Source organism: Balaenoptera borealis, assembly GCF_965194805.1.
Source record: "Balaenoptera borealis genome assembly, chromosome: 7".
In the NCBI taxonomy this organism is placed as follows: Eukaryota; Metazoa; Chordata; class Mammalia; order Artiodactyla; family Balaenopteridae; genus Balaenoptera; species Balaenoptera borealis.
In genome coordinates this window covers 57,628,662-57,655,540 of record NC_138864.1, presented here as the reverse complement: position 1 = coordinate 57,655,540, position 26,879 = coordinate 57,628,662, and the positions used below count along the sequence as shown (strand labels likewise).

The following is a 26,879-nucleotide window of genomic DNA, read 5'->3' as shown; positions in this document are numbered from 1 at the left end:
CCCTACCACATTTTGTTTATCCATTGCATCTGTCATTGGACTCTGGTTGCTTCTACCTTTTGGCTATTGTGAGTAATGCTGTTGGAAACCTGGCTCTGTCAGTTTTCTGATCTTTAAAGTCCAGATATTGCACCTACCTCATGAGTTTTTTGTGAGAATCAAATTAGTTAATTAGTATTTAACATAACGATTTGCATGAAACAATCACTAAGTGATTTTTAGTTATTTTTACTGCATCTGGGTGAAAAAGATAGAAGTAAAGATCAGGAGTCGGGGAGGGAAGGATGCCTTCTGTGGTCTTGGTGCACGGGACTATAAGACTAATGAAGCTCAACTCGGGAAAACAAGATTGAAGCAGTCTAGTTAGGGCACCCCTCCATCCACTTCCCCCACTTCTGTTCTGACCTGTTTCCAAGCTTACCATACAGCAATTTCATTATTCATACTGCTTTTGATGTAGACCAAAGTTTAATTTTTAAACTAAGAAGAGGATCACATTGCAAAGTATTTTGAATGTTGAGGAAAGGTTATCTTACATGAAATTTTAAGCTTTTTCATTTTATGATTCAAGCACATTAGTGGTTACAAGACCTGAAATAGACACATTTCAATGAAAAAGCAGCCTAAATGGTAGTTGCTTTCTGGCAGATAGAGGAGTTTAGTTCATATCTAAATATGAGCTTTGTTTATTTTTATCAGATTACCAACTCTGCAAATTGGATTAATGTGTAATTTTAAACATGGCAGGCATAAAACTTCATAGAAGGGTTTTATATTTCTAGCATTTCCATTTTATTGAGTTATTTTTAATTTTTAAACTGATGTTGGGTAATGGCATATATTTATTCTCTTTCCAAAATTGACATATAAAATAATGTTATTTCTTTGATAGACTCCTTGAAAGATATTGTCTAACGATCACATCTGCCTGAAATTTGCAGCTGACAGGAAGAGAAACTGAAACTGTTAGGAGTTTGTGAAAAAAATAAGGCCTTGGTGAGGAGATTTCCTTGTTTTCCCATTCCCAAGCCCACATGATTTTAGATCTGTGTTCAAGGTCACTGATGGACCCTTTAACTAAGCTCAGCTCTGGGCTCAAGGCCAGTGGTTCCTGGGCCTCTTCCATCAGTCTGTCTTTTGGAGTAGGGAATAAAAATCTGAATTCAACATCTGTGTAATCCCTTCCTCTAACTTCACATGTCCCTCTATAACTTTCCAGCTTTTCTTGTCATTCACATCTCCAAGTGACAGCTTTTGGCACTTCTAGGTCCCTCCACTAGTGAGGTGTAAAGGTGTAAGGACCATCACACATCTCATCCCTGCTCTCCAGCTCTTTAGTTCACAGAAATAAAGAAGTCTCTGGGGGAGAGACATAGTAAGCATAAAAAAATGGTTGCAGTAGAGTTTGGAAAACACAATTGAATGTGGTAATAGTATGTCTTTCCATGAGCTAGAGTTCGTAATTTGTTTTGGTTTCTAATTTGAAGAAAACCAAGCAACATAGCACAGACATAACAAATAGAACCATGACATATATTTCATAGTGTACATAGCTGATTTTATCCAGCTCCAGGCTCTATCACATTTCTTTGGGATGTTATATTTGAATGCTAGAGTGGGTACACACTGTGATGGTGACTGGAGGGTGGAGTGGGGAATTCTCTGTATTCTCGACATGGTATTCCATTGGGGGAGTTGTATTTTCAGAGCCTGCCATTAACTTCAAGTGTCCCAGGAGAAATTTTATTGGATTTACTTTAGTCAAAACAGCTGAAGTGCTTTTCTAAGACGATCACAGTCCTTAGATGATCTCAAAACTGTTCCAACATTTGTATGATCCCTGCTGACTCCAAGACTTAATTGTGCAGTTCTTTACTCTGGGATGCAGGTTATACCTGGCAAAACGTAATCTATCCCTTTATAGTGGGAGCCTTATCAAACCTGCTTGGCACAAGTTCTGGATGCAGTCACTCTAGGAGCAACTCTAGTTGCTCTAGGAGCAACTTATTTTTAAAATTACATGGATGACCAAGAGGTAGAATCTCCATTTTATCAACAGGGAAGCCACAATAACTAGTATCAAGATGGCAAATTCACTGCGTGTAATTCGATTATGATTCTGTCTATCAAGAAATCAAATTTACATTTATATTTCTTGTTTCAGTGTGTTGGTATGGATATATGAAATAATGTTTTATATTTTTGAAATCAATAAAGATTATTAAAGTAATGTTAAACAGCTGAAATTATCTGGAGCTAAAGAACCTGACTAGTTTCCCATTCTGGGAATCAGACTTCTTATTTTAGCAGACTTCTGGCCTCAATTCTGTGTACTAATATTCAGTCACAGAACATTTAGTTCAAGCTTAAAGGAGATTCATTAAAAATGCACAAAACTAGCCAGAGTGCCATGCACAAATTTTTCAGATAATTGTCTATATTTTACTGTACGCTTACTGACTTTTAAGACCTTTTCAATGATTTTAAAGGCAATATTATGATTTGTTTAAAAAATGTTGATAAAAATAAGCCTAAAAATGATTATCCCATTAATTTTCTAGACATTATAATTATTATAATTCTAGAAAAATATTTAGCACTTATATCTGTAAAATGCTTTATTCACTAAGTTTCTTTTTCAGCATGATTTAGTAATTATTCTCAGTATTAAAACTCTGTCTTATCACCACAAGGTAGCAAAGTGAATGTTAACATTCTAGTTCTGCAATATGTATCAATCCTTTATATGTACCAAACTTATTATTTCACTGAATTTGCACTCACTTTGCAAAAATTCTCCTATATATTTTTTAATTTAGTTGTTATTTTATTTTGGAGTATAGTTGATACAATATTGTGTTAGTTTCAGGTGTACAGCAGAGTGATTCAGTCATACATATACACATATCCATTCTCCCTCAGATTTCCCTTCCCATATAGGTCATTACAGAATATTGAGTAGAGTTCCCTGTGCTGTACAGTAGATCCCCATTGATTATCTGTTTTATATTTAGTAGTGTGTATATGTTAATCCCAACCTCCTAATTTATCCCTCCCCACCACGTTTCCCCTTTGGTAACCATAGGTTTGTTTTCAAAGTCTGTGAGTCTGTTTCTGTTTTGTAAATAAGTTCATTTGTATAATTTTTTTTCGATTCCACGTATAAGTGACATCATATGATATTTGTCTTTCTCTGTCTAACTTACTTCACTTGGTATGATAATCTCTAGGTCCACCCATGTAAATAGCATTATTTCATTCTTTTTTTATGTTGCACTAATATTCCATTGTATATATGTACCACATCTTCTTTATCCATTCCTCTGTCGATGGACATTTGGGTTGCTTCTGTGTCTTGGCCATTGTAAATTGTGCTGCAGTGAACACTGGGATGCATGTATCCTTTCGAATTATGGATTTCTCTGGATATATGCCCAGGAGTGGGATTACTGGATCATATGTTAGTTCTATTTTTAGTTTTTTAAGGCAGGTCCATACTGTTCTCCAGAGTGGCTGTACCAATTTACATTCCCACCAACAGTGTAGGAGGGTTCCCTTCTCTCCACACCCTCTCCAGCATTTGTTGTTTGTAGACTTTTTGATGATGGCCATTCTGACTGGTGTGAGGTGATACCTCACTGTAGTTTTGAATTGCATTTCTCTAATAATTAGCAATGTTGAGCATCTTTTCATGTGCCTCTTGGCCATCTGTATGTCTTCTTTGGACAAATGTCTATTTAGATCTTCCACCCATTTTTTGATTGGGTTGTTTGTTTATTTGATGCAGAGCTACATGAGCTGTTTGTATATTTTGGAGATTAATCTCTTGTTGGCCACTTTGTTTGCAAATATTTTCTCCAAAAATTCTTCTATATTTTGAATTGGTTTAGTTTAAAATTTGCATGCACATCTTAAGATCTATTGATGAAACAATAAGTGAAGGTTAGCATTGTGAATATTCTATAATTTTTTATTATTCAATTTTATCTGACACATTTATTTTAATATATATGCCTTTATTAATAAAGTAGTTAATATTTATTGATAAAATGAAAAAATGTATAGAAGAATAAAGAATAAATAAAAATCATTTATCACATTAATTACCACATAATATTTGGTTAGAATTTAGATGTGTTTTACATATATTCATAAATAGGGTAATCTTATTAATATACATGGCTTTTTATATATCTTTTTGTCTATATGTATTACGGGTATGAAATTGCTAGACATCTAACTATACAAATATATACATATATTTTTCCTATTCACATGAATCTTGAGGTAAGACTACCTGCGTTTGTATTCATATAACATGACTTTTCTCTGTTCCTCTCCTTTCCACTACCAACAGCATCACACAGCTGATTGGACTAGGGTGGGTAAGTGGCCCAATCAGGGCCAACATAATCTTTCTCTAAGGGATCTGGAATTGGAATGAACAGATTCCATCCTCATACTTCTTAAGTCTATTGAATAGAGGAAAACCAAATGTTTTCTGACATATAGACCAGAAGGCAGAGGAAGTCAGGTGGCACCAGGATAAGAGAATAAGACAGGCCAACAGAAAGGAGCAGAATCCAGAAGCAGGGAGAGGATCCTAATTACTGTAAAGGCCATGGTTAGTGTATTTCCAAGGTTTCGCTAAATTCCTGTCTTTGGTCTTCATGGTACATTTTCTTTTTTGCATAATTGACCTGGGGTGTGTTCCATTTTTTTTAATATCATAAAACCTTAATTAGTATATTATTTCTACAAACTGCTGTTTCATTTAGCAATGTATTATTGACATTTTCCCATCTTATTAAATATTTTTTCTGAAAATTTATTTTTACATTGTGATTATTTGCTTATCAAAATTTTCAGAAGTGCAGGTGCTCAAAGTGTATGAATATTTGTACAGCTATTTGTTAATGTTTAATAATTATTTTCCAGAAGGATTTATGAAGCAGTGAATTTTCTTGCAGTTTAACAAGTGCTGGATATTATCAGTAAGGATATTTTAGGTTGACATTTCAAGTTAATAATAAGTATATTTGAAAACATAATAATAATGGAAATAGTGTACCATGCACAAATTTCTTAGATTTTTGGAGCACTTATAATTTAAAATTAAATTTTATCAAAATATTAAATTTGTAAGTTTTCATAAGAAAAATTGAAGCCTGTAATATAAGATGTAAAGAAAACCAATAATTTAAAAAAGTGCAACCTTGCAAAGAATAAAAAGTAAGTGTAAGTATTTTTAAAGCAATATCTAGTTAAAATGCTGAAATTCTGGTTGTTTTCCTCTGTGTGGAGAAAAATTACACATACAGTTACCAGTCTGTAGTTGGTCATCTCATAATTCTTTAGATAGTTATAAAGACCTCAAGTAGAAGAGGTAAATCCCCTTAAGTAATGTTCAGTGTTGAGTAACTAGCTTTTCAAAATATGGACAGTATCCATCAAAATAAAGTGTGTATATTGACTGAACAATCTAGGATGTAAAGGTACATATAAAAGGATATTTATTACAGCTTATTTTTGATACCAAAACCCACATGAAAATGGGAAAAACTTGAATTTCTATTACTGATTGATTAAAATATGATATAGCTCTATTATGAAGTGTTATATAACCTAATCTGTACATAAAAAGCTACATATACATACATATGTGTATCCGTGCTTGTATGAGCATAGAAAATTGTGTTGAAGGATATATGTAAAAGTGGTAATGACATCTGTTACTTCACAGACAGTGAGATGGGAGAGAGGGAGAAAGAGATTATAAACATTGTCTTTACACACTTCTTTATTGACTTATTATATGTGCATGATTGTGTAATTAGAAAAAAACTTGAAAAAATGTAAAGAAAAAATAAAGAAGTTAGTGTAGATCACTTATTTTAGGAAAAAAATGCTTATTATCTGATTGTTGCTGTTAACTACTCCTCCCCAAGAATTAGACTTTTTGAATTAAGTTTTTAATTGAGATAAATACAGATCCACATGCAGTTGTAAGAAATAATTCAGAAATTCTGTGAACTCTTTACCCAGTTTCTTCCATTGATAACATCTTATAAAAACTATAGTACAGTATTATACCAAGATATTAAGACCACAGATCTTATTCGGAGTTCCCAGCTTTACATGTACTCCTGTGTGAGTGGGTATATTTAGCTGTAAGCAGTTTTATCACTTCTGAAGGTTTATGTAGCCACCAATGCGGTCAAGATACAGAACAGTTCCAGCACCACAAGGATCCTTCTTTTATATCTACATCTACCTTCTTCCTCCACCTCTAATCCACACCAACTAGTATTCTGTCTTTTATTTCTATAGTTTTGTCATTTTAAGAATGTTGTTTAAATGGGCTAACACATTATGCAACCTTTTGGGACTGGCTTTTTTTACTCAGTATTAGTCCCTTGAGAGTCATCAAAGTTATCGATTGTGGCAATAGTTCCTTCCTTTGTATTGTTGAGTCCTATTCCATGGTATGGATATTGCCAGTTTTTTAACCATTCACCCACTGAAGGACTCCTGGGTTGTTTCCAGTTCATGCCTGTGTGATTGAAGCATCTGTGTGCATTCATGTGTAAGTTTCTGTGTGAACGCAAATTTTCATTTTTCTCTGATGAATGCCCAGGAGTCCAATTTTGGGTTGTATGTTAGTTGCCTGTTTTTTTTTGTTTGTTTGTTTTTTGTTTTAACTGCCATTTTCCAGATAGGTTGCACTATTTTACGTTCTTACCAGCAATATATGAGTAATCTTGTTTCTCTGCATCCTCACTAGCATTTAGTGTGGTCATTATATTTTTATTTCAGGCATTTTTATAGGTGTTCATTATGTTTTACAGGATTTTAGAGGTGGAAGGAACCTCAAAAGGCTTTAAGTAGCAGGGGTTATATAGATATCTAAAGCAGAATTTCAGTTCCTCATATTTTCTGAGTCTTTCCCTGAAAAACTGAAGCCATATATCACTGTTACTGCCTTAGGTAAAGCATGAAAATGATAAAATTCCAATTCTTTCAACAAATCCAGCAAATATTTATTGAGTGTCCAATATGCAATAAGCAATATTCTAGGTGTTGATGCTATAGGAATGAAAAAAAGTCCTTCATCAAATGGAAAGTATATTATTGTTGAGGTCTGAGGGCACTTAATAAATAACACCCCCTTCAACCCAGATTGATTTGAAAACAACTGAAAGGCACAGGAGTCAAGAAAACTCGAGGTTAAAATGTGTCCTAAGTTACCGACAAAACCTTTTGGAGAATATGGCTCAGTTTGGTGGAAATGATGGACTTTATATCACTGTACTTAATCTTAAGCCGAATTATTTGCATGGGCACAAGAAGTTCTTGAAAGGCACAGGCAACCACCCCAAAATGCTTCTTATCAGGGAACCACCAGTACATATGTTCTCTGAGGTAGGAATGTCCCAAAGAGAGGATTCAGAAGGCTGGGCCATGTATTCTCAGGTTCCCCCTCACAGTACCATCCTCTAGACAGAGGAAGGGATTTTACTCTAGTGGAAACTCCTTCACAGAGAAACAGAAGGACTGGGGAATGGGAATTCTCTCCTAACGATTATTACCAATAATACTACACTAAGATTAAAAAAAAAAATCTTATCATGTTGTTCATTTAACCTTCCAATTTGTTATATTCCTTTTATTCTGGAATACTTTGGGTACTATTTGCAGACCCCTCATTGCTTTTCTTAAATATAAACACAGAGTCTACTTTGAAGGTTGATAAAGAGGAGTATGAAGAAAATCCAAGGAGAGTGGCCATATGTTACGAATTAGACATATATTTACTTAACTTATATAATGGGTTTGGGGTTTGAAGGAGTACAATAAATGTTGCTCTTCTTTTCCTTCTGAGTTTGAAACCAGTTTAGAGAAAAAAAAAACACTCAAGTGGATAGATAGCAAAGTATAAGATTGATGCAGGTAAATGATGTATTACAGGATGTGGCAATGATCAGTTACCTAGTACTGAACCTCAGAATTATGCTTACCCACCAAGTTACAGACAACTTTAAATGGTCACAGATGTTCCCACATGGGAGTTCTTGTAAAATGTATGGCAAACCAAAGTGCATACTCACTGCAGGCAAGGAGATTCTCAAAAGGGGGAAAAGTTAGTAAGCTGAACTATGCAGGGCTAGTTTCTTGTTCCACATCTTGTCAATCAGAAGTGTTCAGGGGAAAATCTCACCTTAGGGAAATGTAAATAGTAAGGAATAAATATTTCTTCCTAAGAGTAAATAAATTACAACTAAATTCTGGGGAGACACGCTGATGGGTGACTTTTCAGGTCAAAAGTAAATAATTAAACTAGAGCTTAGTATACTGAAAAATGATGGTAGAGGAAGCATGAAGAATAAGGACAAAAAATGTGTGACGTTAGTTGTGAGTGCAGGCAGGTATGTCAAAAATTAAGGTAAAGTTGCTAAAGCCTTCTGTTACCTGCAAACATGCAAGTAGATACTTTTATTTGCCAGTCAGTATATGAAATTGATAAATTTTATGTTCATAAAGTCTTAAATTATCAATAACTTCAAGGAGAGTCTTCATAATTAGTGAAATATAATTACATAGGTGATGACTCATTAGTGATAACTGAGATTTGTTGCATGTCAAGGGACAATGAATCAGGGATTTTTAGACATAATTAGTTTTGCCTTTTAATGTTCTTTCAATTACTATTTAGAATCCAAAATATATATCTCTTTTCTCTAATCTCTGACAAGCAAGCTACCAAAAATTGGATCAGCATAGATTGGTAGAGTTCCAGCTTTTGCAAATTTTCCAGAAAAGGGAAAATGTCCATAGCCTTTTGTGAGAAACCAAATCTTAGGGTGTCCCAGTCGCAAATGTGTGTAAGAGTCATCCCTGGAACTTGTTAAAAATGGATAATCTAAATCTGAATATTCTAAAATCTGAATATTCATTATGAAGTCCAGTTTATTCAGTTTACCCTGATGTTATGCATCTACCAGGCATGAGGTGGGAAATTCACATGGATTAATCTTCAGAGGTCTCAGTTATTTGCAAAAAGTGCCAACTTTCAGCACCAGTGGAATGTTGGCATTTAAAGAATGCTACCACCACCGTACCACGAAAACAGTTGCCAGGAGTAAAGTAGCTTAATAAAACTACATGTTTTATCCATGGAGAGTTTCCATCAGCTTTCCACTATTTTTAATTTCAGCAGTTTTTAAAATAACATTTGAGATTGAGAGTAAAACTAAATTCAGTTACAGAAGTCTTGAAGACATAAAATAGAGCACTCAAACTGAAAGATGAAGTCCTAAATTCTTGGACTCTGTGCCAGTGGCTTTAGAGCCAAAGGTGAGATTTTGTGGCAGTAGTATCTCTTACTTATATTCATTTCTCTTGAATATTCATTTTCTCTTATTCAGTTAAAAAAGAATGGCATCTGACTTGTGGCCTAATTCCTTATCATCAATGTAATTTTCATTTCATTTTGGCTGAGGAGACGGTTTTTTAAAATTAAAATCTCTCACTGTTTTTCAGTCAGTTACAAAGAAATGGTGTCCACAAATCTAGCTATGCTATGAATTTACCAGAACCTATGGTGCAACTTTAAAGACTGTTGTTCCTGGAACTAATGACTCTTATTACCACATCTAGATGTGTGCCCAAGCAGACCACAGCACAGAGGGTAAGTCATTCCTCCTTTATTCATGGTGGCAGAAGTTGCCTTCAAACTAATCCTGTGGTGGTCTTGATTGCTCCGCCATTTCAGGCCATGGCCCCTTCATTTAGTACGTATGAGGGAAAACAAGGTTTTTGGAATTTTGTCCTTTTATTGTCTTTTCAGAGATCCATGTATTCTAGACCTTTGAATTACGTATGATAGATTTTTTTGAAATCTTATAAAGTAGCATGAGATTTTTTTTTACTATGTCTTACTCATGGACTGCATCTTTGTGGTAAAAGCTTTAAGTGCCGTGACATAGTGGTAAATATTTAGGTGTCAACATTTTTTAATAGTCATGTCATAAAATATCATGTTTTAACTCTCTCCCCTAAACAATCTACTGCGTCAGTCTGAGCATCATCATACTGATTGCACCTTATAATAATTGACCTCATATATTGCTAGTTGCTGAACAGAGAACTTTCTTTTATTTATCTCATAATTACATTGATCAAGTTGCAGAGTTTCTTTGTTTTCATCATTTCACCATTTAAACAGGTCAACACATGCTAATCCATTATACAAATGAAAAAATGCTCTTACATGATATTTGTTCTCAGTCTTTTCCTTTCTTGATTTTTCTTCTATCTTTCATATATAATTTTGGGGTTGATTTTTATCTTGTTTTGAGTTGTCTTGAATTTCACCCAGAATTGCATCAAACAATATATAGGTAAAGATGTCTGATATGGGTTGATAAAAGATTATGTAAGAATGATAAACTTTTGTTTTTCACCTATCTTGTTGACTGGCTTTAATAGGCCTTTTCTTCTGCAATGGTATGTTGTTAACTTCTGTAAAGAAGAGACTAGAATGTCTTCTAGATTTTATTTCAAGTCACAAACAGTATTTTAGAATCAAACACTTTATAGTAATAGTTTGGGTTAATGATCTTAAATGCACTAATGTGATCACATTGAAATACGTTTGTTACTCTTCGCTTTACTTGCAGCATCACTAAATCCTTCCTTGAGTTTATTCCTCGTCCTCCTGCTATTCTGTTTTACTATACAGTTTTATCTGCAGACTTGGAGATTTACTCTTGCTACTTACTATTTACTCTTGCTCTCTCTCAATAAAATTATAAATATGTGCAAGTAGTTTAATTCCTGTCACCTCCTTTTTATCCACAATAAAAGAGTTGGGTGGGCTAGTTAATGCCTAAGATGCCATCCAGCTCTGAAAGTGTATGGTTTCCTCAAAATTGGAATTGTAAGTTGTCTGAAAAATTATTTCTGTGTATTTATCTAGAGAAAACAATTCCATATCAGTGAGAACGAAGTTTCTTATAAGTGTCATTTGGATTGGCATCTTTTCTAAGAATTTTTATAAACTCATTAGTAGATTAATCAAGTATAATTTCCACTGACCAGAATTATGTTCCTTTCACATTATAGAGTGTATTTAATTTGCTTGAGTTGCAGTTCATCATAATAGATATTGTGTAGAGAATGGAAAATGCCTTCTATCCTATAACACAGCTGTGTCCTTCTTTTAACGTGCAAAGGTTACTGTTGTCACCCAAATGGGATGTAGGGTTAAACTACATCTACTTGTTGAGTTTCTTAAAGACAATGATCATGTTTTTTCCTTTGCTATTATCATACAGTATTACCAGTACATGGTAGGTGGCCAAGGTTGTTAGTGGAATTAAATTGGATTACTTACGTTATTATTTTTCTACTACCTCTTTTCTCTCTTCTTCTCTCTCTCCCCCACCCTCCTTGTATAAAATAGGTAATTTAGTACAGAAAGATGAAAAACACTTTTCATTGAGTGTCAAAATACTGAGTTAGATTAGTAGCTGTGCAGTCTTGGATAAGTTATTTCTCTCCTGTGGGACTAGATTCTTCATCTATCAAAAATTGAATTAAACTAAACCTCAAGTCTCTTTCCTATCTACATTTCCATGTTTCTAGACATCTACTTTTTTGTTTAAGTCAGCATTTCCAAGATTTATTTGACTATGAAACTTTTCCTTTTCTTTCTTTTTTTTTTTCCAATTTCTGATAACCTGATATTGACCCTGAGAAACAAGTGTTTGAGAAACACACTTTGGGGAATGTTGATGCCGTTGGATGACATTTTTGTATGTGAAATGGTGTGAGTTTCATTCCTGGTAGTTCTTTTTATTCCAGGGATTTGCCTCTATTTGAACTAGTTATTCATTGCCACCAGGGAGAGATGATAATGTCAAAAATGAAGACAAAGATTTTTCAATTTTAGAAGTTAAAGCTTTTAAGTTGGCAGTGCTTAGTCCTGAAAACATCAGTGTTTCTAATTTATACTATGACTAGGAGGCTGGAAAGGCTGGACATTGCTGTTAAGAGTCAATTTTTCCTCCTCTGAGTATATAAAGATTCCTTACCTGGAAGGCAAAATGATTTGATGCAGTGTATGTCTGTGAGAAGGGGACCTGCTTCCTGATTGAGTGCTATTGGGAGATACAAACTCCAGAAGCATTTTGGGATTTGAAAGTAGCAAGAACTGCTGGGGTGACACTAGGGAGTAACCAAGCCCTGTAGTAAGCCTCACATCCAGCAATGAGGTGGGACTGGAAGAGTAAATATGGTTATGGGTGGATTTCTAGGTATGTGGTCATGAAATGACCACCTAATTTTCTGTGTACAATATGGCAAAGTATTATGAGTTGAATTGTGCATCCTTCTCCCCAAATTCATATGTTAAAGTCCTAATAGCCAAGTACTTGAGTTTCTTACTCAAGCAGGGTAACTTGCTTTCTTTGGAAATAGAGTCATTACAGAGATATCAAGTTAAAATGAGGTCATTAGGGTGGGCCCGAATCCAGTAGGACTCGTGTCCTTATATGAAGAGGAAATTTGGCAACAAACATACACACAGGGAGAATGCCATATGAACAGTAAGACAGAGATCAGGGTGATGTGTCTACAAGCCAAAGAACACCAGAAATTGCCAAGAAACCACCAGAAGCTAGGGGAGATGCATGGAACAGATTCTTCCTCATAGCCTTCAGAAGGACCAACCCTGCTGACAACTTGATCTTGGACGTCTAGCCTCCAGAACTGTGAGACAATCAATTTCTATTGTTCAAGCCTCCCAGTTTGTGGTACTTTATTATGGCAACCCTAGCAAAATAATACACAATGGGAAGAGAAAAATATTTTTAATTTGCCCCAGAGGGATTCAGAAGTATCTGATGGAAATCAGGACCTGAAGAGAACTTGTGATAGATGCATAAGAGTAAAGACCAGATAAGGCACAGTACAACTTTGGACAGAGGTAGACAGTGGGCAACTCACTCATTGATCTAACGAGGTTGCTGTCACATCATTGTCTGTGTGCTACACTATAAAGCTTCTCCAGCTCCAGGTATTTAAAAATCTCCGATATTTATATAAAACCTTGTAGAAGGTGGCAAGGGAGATGGAAGAACTTGAAATAACTGAGATTACCTGGAATTGAGCAAAATTATATTTTAAGGTAGAATTGGGCTTAAAATAGATAATAAAATTATAGAGAACTAAAATAATTTCATTTTGTGCACACCAGAATTGTGGATTGAAATTTATGCTCTCGGTATTGATTTTAGTAAATATTACATTCGACCTAACAAATATATATGTCTGTCAAGAGCCACTTTTTGTAATATGCAATTTGAGTGATCAAAAACGAAGAGAGATGAAGACAATTTAAAAAGCAATCAGATGAATGTGGAGGGCATTATGCTAAGTGAAATAAGCCAGACAGAGAAAGACCAAATACTACATGGTGTCATTTATATGTGGAACCTAAAAAAGAAATTGAGGACCTAGAAACAGAGTAGAATGGTGGTGGCAGGGGTTGGGGGAAATAGGGAGAGGCTGGTAAAAGGATACAAACTTTCACTTATAAGGTGAATAGGTCTTAGGATCTAATGTATATAGCATGGTGACTATAGTTGATAACACTGTATTGTATAATTGAAATCTGCTAAGAGAGTAAAATTTAAATGTTCTCACCAAAAAGAAAAAAGAATAGGTAAATATGTGAGGTGATGGATTTATTAATTAACTTGATTGTAGGAATTCTTTCACAATGTATTTGTTTATCAAATCATCATGTTGTACACTTTATATCAGGGGTCCCCAGCCCCCGGTCCACAGACCAGTACTGGTCTGCGGCCTGTTAGGAACCGGGCTGCACAGCAGGAGGTGAGCGGCAGGCGAGCGAGCGAAGCTTCATCTACCGCTCCCCATCGCTAGCATCACAGCCTGACCCATCTCCCCCAGGCCCTGTCCGTGGAAAAATTGTCTTCCACGAAACTGGTCCCTGGTGCCAGAAAGGTTGGGGACCGTTGCTTTATATCACAACTTTGTTTGTCACATACACCTTAATAATACGGAATAAAATAAATACATCTTAGAATAGACCCCTCTCATCACCTCCACTGCTACTATCCTGGTCCTATCACTCTGTCCCAAGGCACCATTATTCTCATTAGGTGATTGTAATAGCCTTTTAACTATTTTCCCTACTACTGTATTTACCCCCCTTTCAAACTAGAATATTCACAACACAGTACCTAAGTCATAACACGTCACTTCTTTGCACATAACCTTCCAATAACTTACATTTCATTGTACATAACATTACCTACAAGAGACCCTAGGAAACAGCCTCAGGCTATATTCCTGACCTATTTTCTTCTGTCTTTCCTCACTTGTACTAGCTTGCCCACACTGTCTTTGCTGCTCCTTTAATGCATAGTCATGTTCTGTACCTTTGTTCTTTGTATTTGAAAATGTCTTCCCCTAGATTTCTACATGGATTTCTACTTCTTTCAGATCTTTGACCAAATGTCATATACTCACTCACATGTCTAAATTTGTGATTTCTTACCATAGCCTTACATCTCTAACTTCTTCCAATTGTACTTCTCAGCATCTTTTGACTGTATTAGTTTTCTAGGCTGCCATAACAAATTACCACAAACTTGATGCCTAGAAACAACAGAAAATTTGTTTTTCACAAATCTGGAAGCCGTAAGTCCAAGGTATTGCCAGAATTAGTTCCCTCTGGAGGCCCTGAGGGAGGATCTGTTTCATGCCTCTCTCCTAGCTTTTGGTGGCTAGCTTCTCCTAGCCTCCCTCCAAGCTGTCGGCATTCCTTTGTTTAGGGCTGTATAACTCTAATCTCTGCCTCCCTCTTTACATGGCCTTCTTTTTGTGTCTCTGTATCTTCCCCTTTTATAAAGACACCTGTCACTGGATTGAGAGCTTCCCCTACAATCTATGATGACCTCATCTCGAGATTCTTAAGTATATCTGCAAAGGCTTTTTGTTTTTTCAAATAAGGTCCCATTCATAGATATTGGGGATTAGGACTTGGACATATCTTTTTTCTTTTTTTTTTCTGCGGAGGGGGGGACACATATTGACCCACTGCATTAACTTAGTATGAATTTATGTATTGGTTAATTTTTAGTCTTCCCCCATTAGACTGTCAAGTCAATGACAACAGCAGTTAAATATGTTTTGTTCATGTTTGTGCCTTCACCAATTTCTGTCACATAATGGCAGCTTAATAAATGTGTTGAATGAATAAAAAGAGAAAATATGGACAAGACATAGGGGTTATCAGTATAATTGGAGCCGAAAGTAGAAGAACCAGGGAAGGAGAATTTGAAAAACAGGTCAGACTAGTGTGAAGAAATATAGAGAGTGGTGCCCCTAAAGTTGAAAGAGGCCCGAAAAGAGACCTCCTACTGATTTGAATTTTGGAATTCTGTTGGTGCCTGGGAATATCTTCATATTACTTGGAAATATGTCCAAATCGGAGGCAGGTTTTGCCTGGGTATTCTGGTATCTTTGTGGCTACATCACCACCTTGTTATATGACAAGATAAAACATCAAGAGGGAAATAATCTCTGCCATTGGATTAGAACTCATCAACCTTGTTTTTTAGTAATATTCTTGTGGGATCTTTTACCTTCTAGACCCATGGACTTGCCAATCTACCTATACAGAGCACAAAGGTTAGAGCTAAAGGAATAGATCCAATATGGAGTCAGGTTTGTTCTTGTCTGTTAAAGTCATGGATCTTTCAAGGCTTTATTCCACATACTTAAAATTCTCCTGGTCCGTCACCCTTGTTTTGTCTCCATGTGCTTTGTTGAGATGACGTGATCAGCCATTTTCACAAGGCTCTCACTAGTACTTGGGAATCCTTAGCTATTGGCAACACTCCCACTAACAGGAATCACTTATGGAACCCTGCTCAGAAGGTGGATGCTTTCTGGCATGACCTCTCTCAGCCATTATCTTCTCCCTCTCAAGATATTTAGGTATCTCTACCAACCACAAATACCTTTGACTCAAAAGGAGTTATATCTCTTTGTTTACTAAAGTTTACCCAGGTTCTAGATTCAATTTATCTCTACCAAGACATGCTCTTTCTTTTGCCTTCATCCTTAATCTCTTCTTTCCTTTTGTTTTCTTTTTGGTTTCATGTTATCCATGCCCTGAAAATAAATAACCTAAATAACTTAAATAAAACTCACTTAACCTTAACGCTGTTGAATAACAAAAGTTCAACTGAGAAAGTTTGAAGATGTAATTGGCTTTATTAAATGATTCATGAAGTGGGCAGCATCCCATCTAGCAAATAGAAAGGAACTCCAAGGAACTGTACAAAATGGAAGGCTTTTATAGGCAGAGAGAGGATTACCACATCTTCCTTTGGGGGATGGAAAGGGCTTACCTATGTGGCAGATCCCCTCATTGGTGCTGACCAAAAAATTCCAGACTGACTGGTTTAAACTACATTCCTGAGGGAGGTTGTAACGGTGATTAGGTTAGGTATTAAGCCTTGGGCTGATGGCATGGACTTAGCACAAGTGACTCCACTTGGGCCCTGTTGTCCCTTTTTTAACACCATCCATGAATATAACTATTTTTTCTTAATTCTTTGCTTTGTGCCCAGATATCAGGTAGGAACACACTAAATGGTTGCTCCAGAACCTCACTACTCATTCAATATTTTCGATTTATAATCTGGCTTTTCCCGCCAAACCTTCTACTGAAACTGAATCTTAAAGATGAATGATAACTCTATACAACAACCCTCACAGAATTTCTGTCTTATTACCTATCTTCTTCTATTCTGTTATAGCTACTGTCACATGCTTATATCAGGTTTTTTTCCCCTTCTTTACATTCACTGCTCCTTTTCCTCTAAGGGAGACAAGCAAGAAAGTGAGGAGGGACCTAATAGTTATAGATGGTTACCTATATACAAGGCGTGGTGTTATGTGATTTTATATATCTCATCCCTTTTACTCTTCAGAATAATTCTGTGAGGAAGATATTTTTCCACTAAAGAAGTTTTAGAAATTTTTTCAAAATCACACAGACTTTGGTGGAACCCAAATCTGAACCCGTGTCCTATCTTTATTCCATTGTATCGTGACCTCATATGCCTTTTCCTCTTCCCACTCACAAAATATAGGTGTCCCTGACGTTGTGTCCTCTGCCTTGTTTAGTTTGTGATGTTTGTTCTCAGTGTCTTGGGCTTATATGCAAATGGCTCCAAAATATATATCTTAAACCCAAACCTGTCAAAACCCCCAACTTCCCTCCCTCCCTCCCTCCCTCCCTTCCCATCTTTTTCCTTCCTTTCTTCTCTCACTCCCTCCCTCCTTTCCTTCTGCTCTTCCTCCTTCCCTCTCTTCTTTTCCCTTTTGTTTTAAACATTCACTGAACATTCACTATATATGCTAGTCACCATGATAGGTACTTCACATGCATGGTCATACTCTCATTGCACACTTGTTAGTAACTCAGTTTTAAACAGGAGGAAAGAGAGGCTTAGAGAAGTTGTGCAACTTGCCAAAGGTCAAACAGCTAGAAAGTATAGATCCAGGTTTGGAGCCTCTTATCCTCTGAAATCTTTTCACACTTTCTAATGCTGCTGAGAGATTACTGACTGTTTTCTGAACGTGCACACTGCTTTCCCACTTGCTGCCCTGTGTATGATGTTCCCTCCTATTCTGCCAGAATTCTACACATTCCTCAAGGTGATCTCTGGTGGACTGTTCCTGAAACTCCTTGACTGGATGTGATGTTTTCTCCTTTCCCAGCCTCATAGCACATTGCATCTCATGCATTCAGTTTTCTGCGTGCACATATATATTTTCTTCATACAACAGTATAAGCACCTTGAGGTAGATAGTCTTTCATACACAGTAGGTGCTCTCAATAAATCTTGTTGAATTGAGGTGAATTCCAAGTGAGCAGTGCGTTTTATTTTTAAAAACAAATGAACAAATATAGCAATCATATATTTCAAATGTGGTATTACTAAGATAACAATGAAACGCAGAACTAATTTTCATTATAACTTAGAGATTAATGAAATGTAGACTACATTAATATTTATGTATGTCATGGCTTTGTAGTTTGCTGAATTTCTTTTCTGATTACTCTCCCATCCAAAGGATAGGGACTGCTGGAAAACCTTCCATTGCTAACATTTACAGTGTGTTGATTGGAAACAAGTTCCAAATGGCAGTGAGCTCATTATATGTGATGGTATTTTAATGTCTCTTTAATTTTTTTTAGTAATTCCCTCCAAAAAAAAAAAAATCCAATGAATGAATTCCAAGTCTGTTGTCAAACTTCCCTAATATAACTAAGCAAGGCAACTAGAAGGGTCTGATTGAACAAGGTTGTTTTGTATTTCCTGTTTATTTCTGTATTCTTCAGTTTCCAGCTTTGTAGGTCAGACTTAAAACATTTACATGGATGCAATTCCCACAGTGAGTCATGGGAGATTGGTATGAGGGGGATTGCAGCGTGGGTATAAAAGAATTGTGTTTTGCCTTTCTTTCCTTTATTCTCCAGCTGCTGTTCCTTAAATAAAACTTTAAAAATAACTTTTATAGGGTGGTTAATACATTCCTACCCTGTGGGGACAGGCTACATTCTCAGCTGCCCCAGATTTTAAGCAGGCTCCAGTAATTTGGGTAAAGAAACCGGCTCTTGTCTTGAGTCTTGAAGAATTGCCAAAGGGTCAAGGCCAGAGCAAGGGAAGTGTGGGCACTGGTGAACTTGCATTCGGCACACTTTTCCCTGGGGGCTGCAGGAGAAGGGAGGGGGCAGAGTTCAGGTGGTGAGGAGTGGGACAGGGTTGTAGGGCTAGTCTGAATTTTATGAGAGAAGAGGGAAAGTCACAGTTCTTAAATTTAGAAGGTCCTATGCCTTTCTCAAGTCGTTTCCTGTATCATTCCTTGAGTCGCTCTTTTTTGAGTTAAACTTGGATATTGGGCAAACTGGGGGGGTGCAGCAGATACTTATACCCTCACTGTGACTCCATAGGAAATCCATGTATGTTTAAGTTTCCCAGTTTTCTTAGAGGAGGAAGCTGGGCAGAGGTATGTTGGAGGCTCTAAAATCACATTGGTCCTTTATGTAAAAATAACTATCCCTGAACACACAGGTGGAGCAGCCCTGTGTGCTCTCACACCTGCCCAGCAGGCCCCAGGTAGAGATGCTATTGAATCTGTGAGGCTACTGGTTTGGCTGTTTGTACTGCATAATTCAGTACCCTGCTCTGTGAAAGAGATTTGGCTTTCATTGAAAAATCCGGCTTAAAAGTGGGAAGGATTTTTGGACATCAGCTACCTGCTTCTCCCTAGCCCTGAGCATTTATACCATGCGCATTTTACAGATGAAGGAATAGGTAGGGTATAAGAAGAAAAGTGAGCAGATAATCTACCTTTGTTAAGTGTCTTCTATGTGCCAGGCACTCGTGGGTATTCAGTGTCACCTCCTATAAACAAGATTTACCTCACATAAGACCAAACAAATAGGTATTATCACCTCCATTTATAAACTTAAAAAATGAAGTCCAAAGGAAGATAAGAAACTGAGGCATTAGTGAGATATTATGTTACTCATGTTTGGGTCTTTAATATGCTAGTGGGGAAGGGTGCACAGGATTGCTTTGGCGTCTTTATTTCAAGATGCTATCAGCTTTTATAGCACTTTATCATTTAAATAGTCTTTTTACTTATGCTGTTTGATTTTCAGAATAATTATGTGTGGTGTGCAGAGCAGACATTATTATTCCCATTTTACTGATGTATATACTAAAGTTCAGAGATTTCAAGTGATGTTCAGGTTTATGGAGTAAGGGCATTGGCCAACATGGAGGTGTTTCCTGACTTCAGGCTGCCTGGGCACAGTAGGTGTTGAGCACTGTAATAATCATCTACCAGATTTCTGCTTCTTGTAACTTTTTAACAGAGTTTTTACCTGGTAAAAACTAATGCATATGCCTATAGAAAACTCCCCAAAGTCCACCACATTAGATTATCATTGTGGTCTGTTTTTTTTTTTTTTTCAGTTTATTTTTCTAGGCAAATACAAATATGTAGAAAAGTGGGATTATACTTTATATATTTCTCCTACTTTTTCACATACTATTGTGTTTCCCCCCATAGTCACATTTTATTTATATATATAAATATATATATAACAGTGTCTAGTGTTACGATAATAAATTTATAGTTTATTTAGTCATTTCCCTACTATTGTTTTCATTTTTGTACTCTAAGAAATACAGTTTTTAAATGTTTACCATAATCTTTTCTTTCCTTCTAATTGTTTTTTTAGACCAGATTCCTAGAAATTAAATTACTAGGTCTAGGAGTGTGATGGACATCTGTTATCTTTAAGTGCACAACATCCATTTCCCTTCTCCTGGAAGTAGCACCTGGGTTTTTTCTTGTTAACTACTTACCCTATACTCCACCCCTATGATTTAAGCTCTGATTCAGGCATGATGAACCCCACACCTTGTTTCTATCCCAGGAAGCTGAACCTATTCCCTGACCATAGTGATTGCTTCAGAGAGGAACAAGTGTGACCCAAGTCATGCCAATAAGATACAATGAGGTGTTATCCTGAGATTTTACAAAAAGCCATTGGGAAGTTGAGGTCCACTTTTTAAAATTTTTATTAGAGTATAGTTGATTTACAGTGTTGTGTTAGTTTCTGCTGTACAGCAAAGTGTATCAGTTATACATGTACATATATCCACTCTTTTTTAGATTCTTTTCCCATATAGGTCATTACAGAGTATTGAGGAGAGTTTCCTGTGCTATACAGTAGGTCCTTATTAGTCATTCTGCTGGCTCGTAAAGTTGGTAGAACAGAAACCTAAAGTGCACCTTGAGGGAGAGCTTGCCTGAGGGGGAAAAAAAGCCATCACAGTTGAAAGCAGACCTGATACGGGGAGAGAGAGAGATGCATAAGCACAAGTTAGAGCACTGGGATCCAACATGAACACTGCTGGAATTTTCACCTCTCTGAGCCAATCCATTCCTTTTCTCATTACAGCATTTTGAGTTGGGTTTCTGCACTTGCAAGCAGAAGTGCTGATTTAGTACAGTAGCTCAAAAAGGTATGACCACATATGAAGGTCTTTATATGTGTTGCAAAATTAGTTTCTGACAGTGCTACCAACCATATAGTACTTATTTCTATGTACCAATATTGGCACAAGTACTATGTATCAATATTTTAAATTAGAAAACATTCCTTTACATTTCTAGACTATTTTTTATACGTTTAATGACCTTACGTATTTCTTCTCAGATTTGTCTGTCCTTCTGTGATTTGCCTGCTTTTACTGTACTTTGGGATGTTAGCATATTTCTCCATTTTTTTAGAGCCCTTTTTGCATTAAAAATACAAATAACTTTCGTATATTTGTGTCATATTTGTTGTGGATATTTTCTGTTATTTTTTTGTGAAAGGTACTAATGCTACATATGTATGAAATGCTAAGTATGTAGTTTTCTTTTTTTGTCATAGAGTTTTTACTTTTAGGATATCTTTACCTTCCCAAGATCAATATTTTAATAGTTGCATTTTACCTCATTTTAAAATTTAGCATGTACTTTTTTTGGAATTTATTTTGGTAGATAAAGTAATTTTATTTAGGAATTTTCTGAATGCTAGTCACAAGAATTCTGGAGCTCTTAAAAGGTAGGCTGTTTCTTACCCTGAATGTGGGTAAGAAATGTGGGACATTCAGGATGCCGCCATGCTTCAGGGAGAGACAGGGAACTAGGGTGGGCATGCCATTGGGACTCTGTGTCTCTGTTTTTCTTCTCTCGCCTTTGCTCTCAGTGCATTTCCTCATCCTTTTCATTTGTTTTCCCTACTTCCTTGTCCCAGTGGGAACCGTCTAACCATCCAGAGAAAGACTAAATCTGGCTGTCACTCCCAACCCAAATTCCCAGGAAAGTGACCGTGTTTTTCTAATTTGGATACGGTGCTTCATGTTGCCCTGAAACAAGGTCACGTTGGATGAACTCTGGCTTCTAGGAGTCCATTCTCTGTGGATCAGATTCCATATTAGAGAATCAGGGGAAGGATAGTTACCAGGGAAGGGGAAATATTTTGAGCTGGGGAGACAAACAATAGGCAAGTGGTCATTATAGAGATAAAGGCCTAACTTGATTATTTCCCAAATAGCTTTTCTAACAACAAATATTGGTGCTCTATGCCTTCATTATTGATTTATACTTTTTGCTTTGTCACGTATTAAACTCATACATGTGCATGAATGTTCATGTTTCTGGACTAAGGTTTTCTGATATGTTGGTCTCTTTGTCAGTTCTTAACAGCAATTTTTGTTTCAATTCTTTATGGTAAGATAAATTTCCCTTTCTTCTTCTTCTTTTCAAATTTGTTATACATGCATTCTTCCGTTTATTTTTCCAGAAAAATTTTGTTGCATATGGGAAAGAAATATTTTTATAGTAACTATTCTAACTTCTTAAAGAAAGCTATTATTTTTATTCTTTTGTCTTATACCTGGCCACTTTTCTAATCTATGGTATTCTAAGAAATTTGCAGTTTTCTTAGAATTAGAGTTACATTAATTATATACTTGTTAATAATAATAGTCATTTAATCTTTTTCCTTCTAATTATACCTTTTGTTTCCACTTTATGTCTTATAGTATTAGTCAGAATGTCCAATAAAGCAATGATTATGTTAATGGGTGTTGTTATGAGCAAGAATAAAAATTGATATTGACTGACACCATGTGTCAAGTGCTATTAGAAATTTGTGTGAATTATCTTATCCACTATTGTTATTCTAATTTTGCTGATGAAGAAGAAACTGCAGCTTAGAGAGATCAGATTACTTGACCAAGGTTACATATCTCATGAATGGTGGAACTAACATGCAAAAACAGGTCAATCTGACTCCAGTAATCATTTTTGTAATGATTATTTAGACTACCTTCTTTAAAAAAGGAAAGCCAATTTATTATTTGAAGGTATGCTTATATACTGAGAAAACTCAAGAGAGTTTCATAACGAAACAAATGATTTTTGCTGTTCTAAAGTGGTCACTGGTAAAACTCTGTCTTTGGAGTCTTTTGTGAAAATAATTAATTATTTTTGTAACCTCCCCCATGGTTAATGGCCTATTCAAGTTTCCTGATGTTTTTGCGGTGGTTAATGTTGATAACTGCTTTTTTTCTCCTACAAAATTCTCAATATAATTGAGAATTATGTAATTACATTGAATTGTCCTTCTGAATGTTTATTTCAAGAAGGAGCCATGATATTGTATTCAATAGATAGCTCTGCCCTTAGAGTGAAGTGCATAGGTGACAGATGAATCTCAAAAGTTCTCTTTTTAGGTGAGAAGAAAGGAAATAGTGTGCAATTGTTAAATCATGTGCCAAAGGATTTCCCTTTTCATTCTTGGTTTAAGTAGGCTAATGTATGCAAAAATTGCCAACTGCGTGCAAACCTTGTTACCTTTTTGGCATTTGAGCACAATTTTACATTACAAGTTATTGCAACTTGATTTTTTAAAAAAAATAAACAAACAATGCCAATAATAATCGAGGTAGGTCCCTGTTGGCATATTATCCAAATATGTTAGCATAATAACTGTGCAGTTAGTATACTCTGTAACCATATGTACATTTATTTTCAGGGTGATGGGGAACAGATTAAATGTGCAGGGAGAACACCTACTGGAGTGTGCCAAATATACAATAGGGCGGACTGTGTCAGTCTAGTTTGGCATATCCTGTGTAAACCAGAGACAGGTGTAACTTTCTAGAGGGGCCCTCTGGCGTTCTTCAGACAGGAATCCTGGCAAACTCAGGTGAGCAGGATAGGCCTTGGATTGATTGTATCTTCTGTATGGTTGAAATGTAATAATCAGTGATTTTATCAATAAAGCAGATGGAAATTTGCATTCAGTTTTGTAGCCACTCTAATTGTATTCTAGATAAAATAATGCATTCGCCTGTTGGTATTTTGTTGTATTGACAAAGTAGTTTATGTGGTGGAGAGTAGTGAACTTGGAGCTGAGTTTTGTTCTTAACTTTGACACCGATTTTAGTTTTTGGATGTATAGTTTATCTCCTTGAGTTTTATTGTCTCATCCATAAAAGAGGTAATGCTACCTACCATGCAGTCAAAGGAAAAGAAAACAACGTTATAACATTATAAGATTAAAAAAAGACATTTTATGGAGGATCAAACCAAAAGGCCCAGAAGGTTTAAATATCTTTCTTAGGACACAGTGCTCACAATAGAACTCAGGTCATCATCTTCTTCCAGTAGATCCCCTTCTAGATTCTATACCCTCAGTGGCATTGACATGTCTTTAACTAAAGCTTCAGCAGCTGTATGAATCTTACTTGGTAGACAGGTTAATGATGCTATTAATTTTGTAAAACACATACATTTCTGTGTTTGATTTACAGATCTTTATACATTCCATTAGTGACTAAAAAACTGTATTCATAATAGTAGTAAAATGTGAAATTAATGCATTTATATCTATTACTTTCTGATGTTTATGTTAAGAAAAATTGGGTAAAAATATGATAAACATATGTGGCAGATTGTATTTTCCAAAGATGGCCACATCTCCCGTTCCATATTCTAGCTTTACACTATGATTTTGAGAAGTGAGTCTATATTCCTTCACCTTGAACCTACCTAGACTTGTGACTACACTGAAGCAACACTCTGTGACTTCTGAGGCTAGTCCTAAAAGGTACAGCCTCAAACACTCACAAAGAAACCCTGAGCTACTATGTAAGCAGCTCTATTTCCCAGAGGCTGCCGTGCTATGAGGAAGTCCAAATTAGCCTGTGTGGACAGACCCCATGGAGAAACTCTTGAGACTACATGAAGACACATAAATGTATGGCTAGTCCCCACCTGTTGCAATTCCATTTACTATGTGATTGAAATCACAGCCCACATCAGAATCACTCCGCTGAACGCTTTCCACATTTCTAAATTTCAAGATCTCCCGTGGTTTAGAAGCGAGGCTTTTGATGGGATGGTTTCTGAGAAATAGGCCATTTGAAAAATAATTGTGCCTAATTTTCTATTTGAAGTTATTTGCGTGGTTATAGTAGAAACTTTTACCTCCTCTGAGGCAGCTGCTTCACTGTCTTCAGGAAAATCTATAGTACATGAGTGGTTATTATTATTTTTTTTTTAAAACATCTTTATTGAAGTATAATTGCCTTACAATGGTGTGTTAGCTTCTGCTTTATAACAAAGTTAATCAGTTATACATATACAATATGTTCCCATATCTCTTCCCTCTTGCATCTCCCTCCCTCCCACCCTCCCCATCCCACCCCTCTAGGTGGTCACAAAGCACCGAGCTGATCTCCCTGTGCTATGCGGCTGCTTCCCACTAGCTATCTATTTTACATTTGGTAGTGTATATATGTCCATGACACTCTCTCACCCTGTCACATCTCACCCCACCCCCTCCCCATATCCTCAAGTCCATTCTCTAGTAGGTCTGTGTCTTTATTCCCGTCTTGCCACTAGGTTCTTCATGGCTTTTTTTTCCCCTTAGATTCCGTATATATGTGTTAGCATACTGTATTTGTTTTTCTCTTTCTGACTTACTTCACTCTGTATGACAGACTCTAACTCCATCCACCTCATTACAAATACCTCCATTTCATTTCTTTTTATGGCTGAGTAATATTCCATTGTATATATGTGCCACATCATCTTTATCCATTCATCTGTTGATGGACATTTAGGTTGCTTCCATGTCCTGGCTATTGTAAATAGAGCTGCAGTGAACATTGTGGTACATGACTCTTTTTGAACTATGGTTTTCTCAGGGTATATGCCCAGTAGTGGGATTGCTGGATCGTATGGTAGTTCTATTTGTAGTTTTTTAAGGACCCTCCATACTGTTCTCCATAGTGGCTGTATCAATTTACATTCCCACCAACAGTGCAAGAATGTTCTCTTTTCTCCACACCCTCTGCAGCATTTATTGTTTCTAGATTTTTTGATGATGGCCATTCTGACCGGTGTGAGATGATATCTCATTGTAGTTTTGATTTGCATTTCTCTAATGATTAATGATGTTGAGCATTCTTTCATGTGTCTGTAGGCCATCTGTATATCTTCTTTGGAGAAATGTCTATTTAGGTCTTCTGCCCATTTTTGGATTGGGTTGTTCGTTTTTTTGTTATTGAGCTGCATGAGCTGCTTGTAAATCTTGGAGATTAATCCTTTGTCAGTTGCTTCATTTGCAAATATTTTCTCCCATTCTGAGGGTTGTCTTTTGGTCTTGTTTATGGTTTCCTTTGCTGTGCAAAAGCTTTTAAGTTTCATTAGGTCCCATTTGTTTATTTGTGTTCTTATTTCCATTTCTCTGGGAGCTGGGTCAAAAAGAATCTTGCTGTGATGTATGTCATAGAGTGTTCTGCCTATGTTTTCCTCTAAGAGTTTGATAGTGTCTGCCCTTACACTTAGGTCTTTAATCCATTTTGAGTTTATTTTTGTGCATGGTGTCAGGGAGTGTTCTAATTTCATACTTTTACATGTACCTGTCCAATTTTCCCAGCACCACTTATTGAAGAGGCTGTCTTTTCTCCACTGTATATGCTTGCCTCCTTTATCAAAGCTAAGGTGACCATATGTGCGTGGGTTTATCTCTGGGCTTTCTATCCTGTTCCATTGATCAATATTTCTGTTTTTGTGCCAGTACCAAACTGTCTTGATTACTGTAGCTTTGTAATATAGTCTGAAGTCAGGGAGCCTGATTCCCCCAGCTCCATTTTTCATTCTCAAGATTGCTTTGGCTATTCGGGGTC

General features: G+C 36.2%; 1 long non-coding RNA gene across 1 annotated transcript in view; it reads left to right on the top strand.

The window, feature by feature from the left end:
* LOC309632190 overlaps window positions 1-26,879 on the top strand; it is a 34,000-nt gene that overhangs the window by 1,349 nt on the left and 5,772 nt on the right. Inside the window, exon 2 of the long non-coding RNA XR_014246784.1 lies at window positions 1-25,227. This is a non-coding gene — a long non-coding RNA (uncharacterized lncRNA). The remainder of the gene's footprint in view (window positions 25,228-26,879) is intronic.